Source organism: Otolemur garnettii, unplaced genomic scaffold (genome assembly GCF_000181295.1).
Source record: "Otolemur garnettii isolate 467f Iridium unplaced genomic scaffold, OtoGar3 scaffold00030, whole genome shotgun sequence".
NCBI classification, from domain to species: domain Eukaryota; kingdom Metazoa; phylum Chordata; class Mammalia; order Primates; family Galagidae; genus Otolemur; species Otolemur garnettii.
In genome coordinates, this window is record NW_003852425.1 from 6,625,199 (window position 1) to 6,635,796 (window position 10,598).

General features: G+C 42.8%; 1 non-coding gene across 1 annotated transcript; it reads right to left on the bottom strand.

Annotated features, from left to right (window-relative positions):
- Positions 1-8,464: 8,464 nt before the first annotated feature.
- Positions 8,465-8,600, bottom strand: LOC111725049. The gene has a single exon (XR_002773213.1). It is a non-coding gene; the product is annotated as a small nucleolar RNA SNORA70 (small nucleolar RNA).
- Positions 8,601-10,598: the final 1,998 nt, after the last annotated feature.

The window sequence follows — 10,598 nt, forward strand, 5'->3', positions numbered from 1 at the left end:
ATATTTCCACTATGATTTTTTTTTTTTTTTGAGACAGAGTCTTATGCTCTTGCCCATAGTTCATAGTAACCTCAGTCTCCTGGGCTCAAGTGATCCTTCTTCCTGAGCCTCCTGAGTAGCCAGGACTACAGGCAACTGCCACCATGCCTGGCTAGTTTTTCTATTTTCAGTAGAGATGGGGTCTCATTCTTGCTTAACCTGGTCTCAAAGCAATCCACCTGCTTTGGCTTCCCAGAGTGCTAGGATTATAGGTGTGAGCCACCACACCTGGCCTGCTTTACTTTTGATTATAAATTCTGTCTGCAAGTCATTTTTTCCCTTTCACAGCTTAATGTAAGGGGTTAAAAGTAGCCATGCTACAGCCTGAATGCTTTGCTGCTTAGATATTTCCTCTACCAGGTATCCTAGTTTATCACTGTCAAGTCCAGCCTTTCACAAAGCATTCAGGAACAGACTGAGCTCAGGCGAGGCTCTTTGGGCATCTCTTTTTCTGTTTACTTGTTCTCTGTATGGTTTCTCCAGCATGGCAACTTCAAGGCAGCTCAGGGTAAGAGAGTCAGCTGGATCCGCATTGCCTTTCTAATCTACCCTCAGAAGTCAAGGCAATCACAGAGTCCAACCTAGATTCAGGAAGGGGCAACAGATCTCACTTCTTGATAAGAGGTGCAACAAAGAATCTGTGACATATTTTAAAACCACCAGTGGACTCTGGCAGAAAATCTGGGACAGAATAATGAGTCAGTCACTAAACCACAAATTGCTTCATCGTGGTTCCCCTTCTGCTAAAGTATAAGGAGAGCATAATGTTTAAGGATTCTTGCTCTGGAGATTGCCTAGGCTTGTCTCTGCTCTGACATTTACTAAGCCTGGAACCTCCAGCAGGTCTTGGTACCTCAATTTTCCTAACTTTAAATTGGGGATGATGAGAGCTAACATTTATTGAGCACTTAGTAGGTATGAAGCATTGTCCTGTCTGCATCATATATGATCTTTTATCCTCAAGATAGCCCTGCTAGGTACTTATCTGCACCCTGAGTTACAGAGTTTATAATAAAAGAGGCATCTTCCAGGTAGTGTGGATCAATTGACATCATCTATCATCTCTCTTGATGTTCTATAACTGTTGGAGAAAAATTCTAGCGATGCCTGACTACTGGAGTATGCCATTTCCAGAAGTGGATCCAACATTCACAATGTCACATGGGAGCGCCTCCCGGTCCAGGGTGGAAGCCAAGGTCGGGGCTAAGAGGGTCAGATTTCTTGACGAGTGTCAAAGATTCACAAAAAGGCCAACCACTCTGAGTCTCATTTGGGGCTACGGATAGAACCCAGTGCAGTCCTGGAGAGCTGGATCACAAAGCGCCGTTTTCAGTTTGCAAAACGGGAGGGTTTTATCTTTTTCCTGGGAGAGGAATCCACGACTCCGGGCGGTGAGAGGAGTTCTGCCGGGAAAACGCCCATCCTCTGCCTGGAGCGCTCCCAAGTGTCCGGGGCCCGCGAGGTGGTCGGATGCGCGATGCGGACACCCGTTCCGGGAGCCTCTTGGGTATTCTGCCATCCTCGTCGCCATCCTCGGCTCCCCGACTCCTAGGGGCACTTTCTCCTCCTCCTGCTCCCCTAAGGTGCCCTCGCGGGTGATTCCGGAGCGCCCATCCTCCCAGCCCGGGCAAAACCCGGAGAGGTGGACTCCCTCGCCCGGAGCGCCCCGGCGGCCACTGGGCATGCTCCGTCGCCAGGCAGGTTCGGGGCCGCGAGCCGCTCTCGCGCCCGGCGGGTTCCTGCTCCCGCCGCGCGTCCTCCTCCTCCCGAGCAGGCGGCGGGCGCATGATGGCGGCGGCCGCGAGCGCCAGCGGCGGCGGCAGCAGCGGCGGCGGCGGCGGCTGCAGCAGCAGCGACACGTCCAGCACCGGCGAGGAGGAGAGGATGCGGCGCCTCTTCCAGACGTGCGACGGCGACGGGGACGGATACATCAGCAGGTACGCGGGGCGGCACGAGAACCCAGCTGTGGGAGACCAGCCCCTCCGCGCCGCCCTTGACCCCTGCTCTGTCCCCTCGCCCCAACTTCCAGCAAGTTGCTCCCAAGCTCCCGAGAAAAGTTGACCGCGACTCCGAGAGCGCGCGGCGGGCTCGGCCTCCGAGGCCGAGGGCTGCTCTGTTCACCTTCTGGAGGTGCCAGTTGGTCCAACTTTTCCCAGCGTTGTCTTTGTCTAGGCGTCGGGAGACATCTCTCTAGGATGGGAGTCCGCCCGGGGTCTCGGAGCGCTTCTCCCCCGGGAAACGGGGTCTGGCCGCGGGTCCGGGTAGGAGGGGCTGCCCTGCAGCCTCGGGCCCCTGGGTGTCGAGTCGCTGTGGCACCCGGCAGCGATCTTTCCCGCGGACAGTCTTTCTCCGTGGACGTCCCCGGGGCCGTGAGGGGAGGGGATGCGCTCGCACTGACAGGCGGACACGAAAAGAACCTGTGAAAAACTTTCTCGTGACGCAGAGCCCCAGAATTTAAAACTTCAGAGCCCAAAGAATGGGAATAGCTTGTCTCCCGGTATTGATTTAAACACATTAAACGAAGCGCTCAAGAGCAACCTGGGTTGGGCAGGAGGCGAGTCCGGAGTATAGACCCCACTCCCCACCCGGCTCTGACTTGGTGAGCCCCGGGAGGTGTCTCCCCGCACCTCTGCGCCTCTGCTCATAACACTTGAGGGTTTTGCTTCCAGTCCCTTATACCACCTACAGAGCTGTTGTGAGTTCGTGCCCCTGGCCAGGGCCAAATAATTACTTCTGCCTAAGTTTGTATTATTTATCAGACACTGATGGTGACGAAGACAATCGTGATGTTTTACGATATGCTTCTAGGAAACATTGACACTGGACGCTGAAGACTTAGTACTCGCCGAAATTTGAATTGCCTTCAATGAAGGAGGCAGCCTAAATGGTGTATTTCATGTTTCTTAGCTATTGTCTTGTGACGCCTAAGATCCTTAATGAAAATCTGGGGCTGCTTTCTGATTTTCTTTGCCATCTAAAGAAAAATAGAGTGGGAAATTTTCCTCCTGAATGTTTAAAGAAGCTCTCTGAAACAAGTAATTTAACAATTAGAATTTGACAGTTACAAAAATAATGATTTATTTGGGACTCAATTTTGGTCATTCTTAGGTGAATTTTATTTAGTTTTCTAAAGTTCCACTGAGAAACGTTAGAAAGATAACATTATTCTTTCCTGGACTGGAAAAAAAAAAAAGATCTATAACATTATGGAGGAGTTCTGTTCCGAAGTAAAAATAATGTAATTCTGATTGACTACACATAGATTTGTATGTGAAAGTCTTTCTCTATTTGGGTCCTGGGATAAAGACTTCATTACATAGTTTACTTTTTTTTATTGTTTTCTTATTTGAAAGGTTATTATCTTATTTATGATAGTAAAAGCAATCTACATTCACATTTGGATGCAAAAAGAATTTGATTTTACACAGGGACGAGTTGTATAGAAAACTAGTCGCATTCTGTCCTCCTTGATGCTAGTCTGGCCTATTAGTCTATTGCTTGACCTCATCTGTACTTTCTGGATAAATGCTCATATTATTTTCAGTGATCTAGTTTAGAGGATAGATCTGTAGATGTGATTTGAAGACTATGTTTTGGTGAGGCATTGTATGTAAGAGGGTGGCAATAAAGAAGGGGTTTGGGGTTAGAGTTGAAATTGGCACCAGTGGCGCAGTGGTTATGGCATCAGCCATATACGAGGCTGGCAGGTGTGAGCCCAGCCTGGGCCAGCTAAACCACAATGACAACTGGGACAGAAAATGGCCGAGCGTTGTGGCAGGCACCTGTAGTCCTGGCTACTTGGGAGGCTGAGGCAGGAGATTCGCTGGAGCCCGAGTTTGAGTTTCTGTGAGCTGTGATGCCACAGCATGTGGTAAGATGCTGTCTCAGAAAAAAAAAGAAGAAGAAGAAGAAGAAATTGGCTAGGGAAAAAAAGGAAAAAACTGTAAACATTCCTTGAGCCACATTATTTTAATGTCTGCTTGAAAGCTGCAACCCTAAACTATAACTTTAACTGTGAGTGGAGTTGCCCTGGAAATGATCCTGTGGCCAAATTTCCATGCAGGAGGAGTTTGGGAGTTTCTTGCAAGACTGAGGAACTTGTCTGGAAGTGTGTTTACATAGCAAGCACATTTTTTACCTAGAAGGTATGTTTATTTGGTATGGCTTGAGGAATGGGGTTAATGAAGATATGGGTCATTAAATTACTCCCTCTCTGAAGCTGCTTTCTACACTGCCTCTGTTTAATAACCTTTACTTACCACTCTGCAGTGAGTGATAGGATTTGGAGGGTTGTGATTTTTCATTAAACGTGAAAGTTGGACTTGCTATATTAAAACTTTAAACATTTCAGATTCTTCAAAAGATGTTAAGTTTATGCTCATGGTAGACAGTTGTATCCGTTAGCATTTCAGTCAGCTGTTTCTCATCACAGAAACCGAACCACAGTCAAGTAAGGGTTGGCTTGGTCACCTAGTAGAAGTCTGGAGGTTGGCTATCCAGGCTGGGCAACAGCTCTACCATGTTGTCAAAGCCCAGCTTTCTTCTACCTTTCCTCATCACCATTCTTCACATAAAGCATCCATCCTCCTGGTTATCTCATACTCTAAAGGTGATTGCTCTATCTCCATGCCTCATCCTCAAGGTCTAGAGAAGAGAAGTGAGTGGTGCCTGTATCATTAAAGCAGAGCTTTCTCAAATCCCTTCATTATGTCAAACGACATCACCTAACCATACCCACATGCAGTAGCATCTGAGGGGGCATGTAATTCTTCTAGGTACACTGCCTCCTAAACAAAAATCTGGGTTCCGTTATTGAGAGCAGGAAATAGATATTAAGAGGGCAAGCAGCAATCACCATGAGTAATGAGATCCCCATGATAACCTACATTTGACTGTATTGGCCTTAGCTCTCTGCCTCACCTTCATTCTGAAATAAGAGTGGGCAGAAATCTTAAGTTTGGAGGGAGAGTTAGTGGCAGAGAGGCTGATTGGTGAAGGGAAACACCAGGGGGGTAAAGGGTGGAACTTTGTCCCTTCAGTGTTCTCTTCACCCAGTCTCCCACATCAGGCTGACAAAAAAGGCATCAGCTAACTGGAGATTTCTGGAATTGCTGCTTCTGCCAAGTAACTCCCAGGCTGTCAAAAAGATCTGGAATCATGCCCGTCAATAGTTAAGGTAGAGCGGAAGACTACCAGATAGTGTCCAGTGGCAGCTGGAGCAGGGCAGTATTAGGCTGCACAGTGGGACTATACCAGGTTCTTCCTGGTATGCATTTCATCAGCCTTATGACTTAACCCTGTATTTTATGGTATAGAATTTTTGGGACCCTTGCATATTGTGCTATAGGAGGTTGTGGAGGTTATCTTACTTGTTGGCATAATTTTCCCCTTGGAATTTTAAAGTTCTTTGTTTTACCCTTCAGTGCAAGAAACTACTTAATGTTGAACACACCTTGGAAAGATATCTAAAGACAACACTTATATAAACTACTTAATGTTGAACATATCTTTGATGGATGTCAAAAACCAACATTTATGTTGTTATCTAGTCCCCAAGTCTCACTTCAAACCTTAGAGAGAGCTTCCCTGACCACTAAATCAAACTAGGTTCTCTGGATCCTGCCATTATTCTCCATCATAGTACAGTTTGCTTTCTTTCAAAGCACTCTTTACAACGTATAATTTCATTTCTATTTGCTACTTTGCATATTTATTGCCATTTTTCTACTAAAAGTAGGTTCATTAGTCCAGGAATCATGTCTCTTTTTGTTAAAACGGTACACCCAGTACCTCACCCAGTACCTTCTGTGTAGCACACAATCAGTAAATTCTGATGAAAAATGACCAAGAATGAACAGTGGTATTTCACGCACATTCAAAAATCTTTCAAGCATTTTCATTTCCAAACATATACCATGCCTTATGAAATATTTTTGTGTATCTTTTATTAAAGAATATGAATATTTTCCTTTAGGAATAACTTCTTTAGATTTAGATAAAAGATATTTTTATTGTTGAAAACTTGGAAAATATATAAAAATAAAATCAAAATCATCTAATTTTATAATCAAGGAATATCATTTCTATTTTCCCAGTGATACATCTGCATCACATTATTTCTCGAATACATTAAGTGTGATTGGAAAAATGTGGAAAAATATTACAAGTTCACAGATAGGAACACTTAATATTGTTAAGATGGCAATACCCGCCCCCCGCATTGATCTTCAGAATCAATACAGTTCTTCCTAGAATTCTAGCTGCTGTTTGTTTGTTTGCAGAATTGACAAGCTGATCCCAAAATTTATGTAAAAACTCTAGGGACTCAGAATAGTCAAAACAATCCTGGAAAAAAGAAAAAGGTGGAAGGTCCATACTTCCCAATTTCAAAGCATAGTCCAAAGCAATAGTAATTGAGACAGTGTAGTGTGGTACCAGCATAAGGATAGACAAATAGATCAGTGGAATAGAATTGAGAATGTAGAAATTAACCCATATATCCATGGCCAATTGATTTTCCACAAAGGTGCCAAGGTGAGATGCCAAGATCAAGGATGAAGTAGGGAAAAAATAGTCTTTTAACAAATGGTGCTGGGATAACAACATGGTCAATGTGTAAAAGAATGAAGCTGGTGAACAAATACACCCCCACACAAGGGAAAACATCAATTAAATACAAGTTGGGGAAAGGGGGGAGAGAGGAGAAGGGTGGGGGTTGGGTGTACTCTCACCTAACAGGCCCAATGTAAGGGTACATGGCACTTCCTGGGTAGGGGGTACGACTACAACAGAGACTTTACCTAACAAACGCAAACAATGTAACCTAATTGTGTGTAACCTCATATTAATCTGAAATTTAAAAAAGAATGAAGTTCATCTCATCATATGCAAAAATTAACTGAAATAGATCAAAAACTTAAATGTAAAAGCTAATACTATTAAACTCTTAGAAGAAAACATGGAGCTCAATCTTTGTGAACTTGAATTTGGCCATGGATTCTTGTATGTGACACCAAAAGCACAAGCCGCAAAAGAAAAAAAAAATAGATAAATTGGCCGTCTTCAAAAATGTTACGGTTTATGCTTCAAGAGATACTATCATAAAAGTGAAAGACAACCTGCAGAATGGGAATATTTACAGCACAGTTATTAAAAAATACCAATTTTGGAATGGACAAAGGATCTAAATAGACGTTTCCCCAAAGAGGACATACAAATTGCCAATAAGCCCCTGAAAAGATGTTCAACATCATGAGCCGCCAAAGAAACGCAAATCAAACTACAGTGATATACCACTTTACACCCAGTAGGATGGCTATCGTTAAAAAGTCAGGTAATAGCAAGCACTGACTAGGATGTGAAGAAATCAGACCCCTCATAGACTGATGGTAGGAATGTGAAAGGGTGCAACTACTTTGGAAAACTATCTAGCAGTTTCTCAAACACTTAAATGTAGAATCGTCATATGATCCAGCATGTCTATTCCTAGATAAATAACCAAGAGAACAGAAAATTATGTCCCCCCAATGTTCACAGTAGCGTTATTTATAGTAGTCAAAAGATGTAAACAACCCAAATGAACAAGATGTGGTATGTTCATATAATGGAATATTATTTAGCCATACAAAGAAATAAAGTACTAATACATGCAACAATATGGACGGACCTTGAAAACATTATTGCTCAGTGAAAGAATCCAGGCACAAAAGACTATGTATTATATGAATTAATTTATATGAAATGTCCAGAATAGACACTCTTTTAGAGATAGAAAATAGATTGTGATTGCAGTGGGAGGAAGGGGGATTGGAAAATGAGAGCCAAAGAGTACAAAGTTTCTTTTGTGAAGTAATAAAAATGTTCTAAAATTGATTGTGGTGACAGTTGTACAACTCTATGAATATACTAAAACACCATTGGACTTTAAATAAATAAATTTTATGGTATGTGAAGTATAGCTCAACAAAGCTGTTACAGCAAAGATTGGAAATGTGATTTGCAATTGTTGTAATATGCCATTATTTATAGCACACATGATAGGCAACACAGTAAGTCCTCATGAGTCCAGAGCCTGTCACTTGTCCAGGGGGGCATAATGGGGATGTATTTGGCCTCACAGCCATCTGGGATGAGCTGCTTCTCAGCCACCATGTCTTCAAATTCACCTGAGTTAAACTTGGTAAACCTATTTCTTGGAGATGTGGAGATGTGAATCTTCTGGTCGCCAGGGAACTTGAACTTGGCCCTGTGTAGGGCCTCAGTCACATGCTCCTTGTTCTGTAGTTTGGTGTGGATGGATATGATGACTTGGCCAATGTGAACCCAGGCCACAGTGCCCTGGGGTTTTCTAAAGACACCACGCATACCTGTCTGGACCTAGACTGGGGACAGCACAAGGTCTAACACATGAACATGTATCAGAAAGGAATGTCTCCAAGGACCCTTAGAGGAACCTATACAGACAACAGGCTGCATACACTACCAAGAAGGCTGCTGTTTGCAGCCATTGCACATCAAGCCCCCATGAGGAAGATACTTGGGTTTTTTCTCATTATTTGCTTTGGAATTTCATTAAATCTAAGTTCCAAAAGATAAGGATACAACATTATTTCACGTACCAATTAAACTATGGTAAAATACTTCTTGACACCTAGAATTTTTATTTCATTCTTATTGAAAGGATTCCTTTAAAATTTTTTATAGATTTTTACTGCATTTCACTCTTCTACACATACAAAAAAGGAAAATAGGCTAATCTAATTGTTTAAAATAATCCTAGAACTTCTTCACATTTAAAATCCAGTCTTCTCAACCACATTTGAATTCTGAGCATTGGTATGTTTCTTTACTGATGTCAACCTCTGTGGCGTGAAAACATTAAGGGATGCAGCATTTCTTCATGGAGAGCTCCACTATTTTCCATAGCATTTTTCTTCTAAGATGCTGACAACCCTTTCTGCAAGTCTTGGTGTTGGTACTCCTAACCTTACCAGGAGTGTTGATGAAATGTTCCCAGACAGTAGCCAGGGCTTGTATTCTCAAGGCAGCATTGAGAGTTGCAGCTAGCTAGTCTTGTTACCAGGGATAAAACATGATCCACAAGGAGCGTGTGTTGGCCACGAGGCTAACTATAAGGTACATGCAGATTTCACAATGTTAAACTAGGCACCTTAGAAGTTTTGAAATATATGGTACTTTATGTAACACTAGAATCAACACGTTCATTGTTCCATGTGCTATATATTGTTAAAGAATTAGTCAAAACTGAAATTGTCAGTGAAATTTATGAACTTAAATTACTTGCAAACACTGCTCAGTCTTCTTTAAACAACAGCAACAACAACTACGACAAAAGATTTTGAGGTTTAATGGAGACTGTGGTAGTGTGTTTAACTAAAGAACTATAGCTTTGGCCAGGTGCAGTGGCTCACGCCTGTAATCCCAACACTTGTGAGGCAGAAGCAGGTAGATTGCCTGAGCTCACAGGTTGGAGACCAGCCTGAGCCAGAGTAAGATCTCATCTCTAAAAAATAGTTGGGCATTGTGGTGGGCACCTGTAGTCCCACTACTTGGGAGGCTGAGGCAAGAGGAGCACTTGAACCCAAGAGTCTGAGTTTGCTGTAAGCTAAGACCCCACGGTACTCTGCCAAGGGTTACCGAGTGAGACTCTGTCTAAAAAAAAAAAAAAAAAAGAACTACAACTTTATATATTAAACATACTTTACTATCCTCCCCTATTCAGTGTTAGTAGAAATCAGATTTGGGGAGGCAAGAAAGAAAAGTCATCTGGCTTTGAGAGGGTTAAGAAGCCACTGGAACAAAAAGCAAATGGAACACAAAGACTATGACCTCTAGATTCCTTTCTCCTGGCAAAGTGGATTCCTGTGACATAAGGATAAAACCCGCATATATTCATTCTTTTTGAAGGAATTACTCCGGAACACAAGTTTTAAAAGAGAACATTTGGTGAGATTCAAAAAGCAGCACAACCAAAGCCAGACTTGGAAGAAAGTGAATAGCAGTGAAAGCCTCAAAGCTGTAATCAAACCAGAGTGCCACTAATTAAAGTATAATCCGAACCTAAGTGGGAGAAAAAAGAAGAAAAAAGAAAAATCGTTAAAATCCTAGGAAGACCAGCATAAAACAGTCAGCCTGCCCAAATAGTAGTAAGTCAAAGGAAAATGTGATCCTATTTCATTGTTTAATTAGGTTAAAAAAAAAATCTCATATGACTCCCCTTGAGATAGCTTGGGATAAAAAGTAGAGCTCTACTTAGGGTTGTAAAGTAACACGGGAGAGAGAATTTTGAAGAGGACAAGTTAAACATCACATAACCCAAAAGAGCTGACTCTGATATGCAGTATTTCCCCATTAGTGATATGCAATAAAATGAACCCAACCCACTTTAAGTGTATATTTCAGTGAGTTTTGACAAATTTGCATACCCCTGTAATGATCACTGCAATCAAGACTGATTTTCATAACCCCCCAAAGTTTCCCGTGCCCCTTCCTGGTCAATCTGTGTCCCAGTCCAGGCCTCCTGCAATCCTGGATTTGCT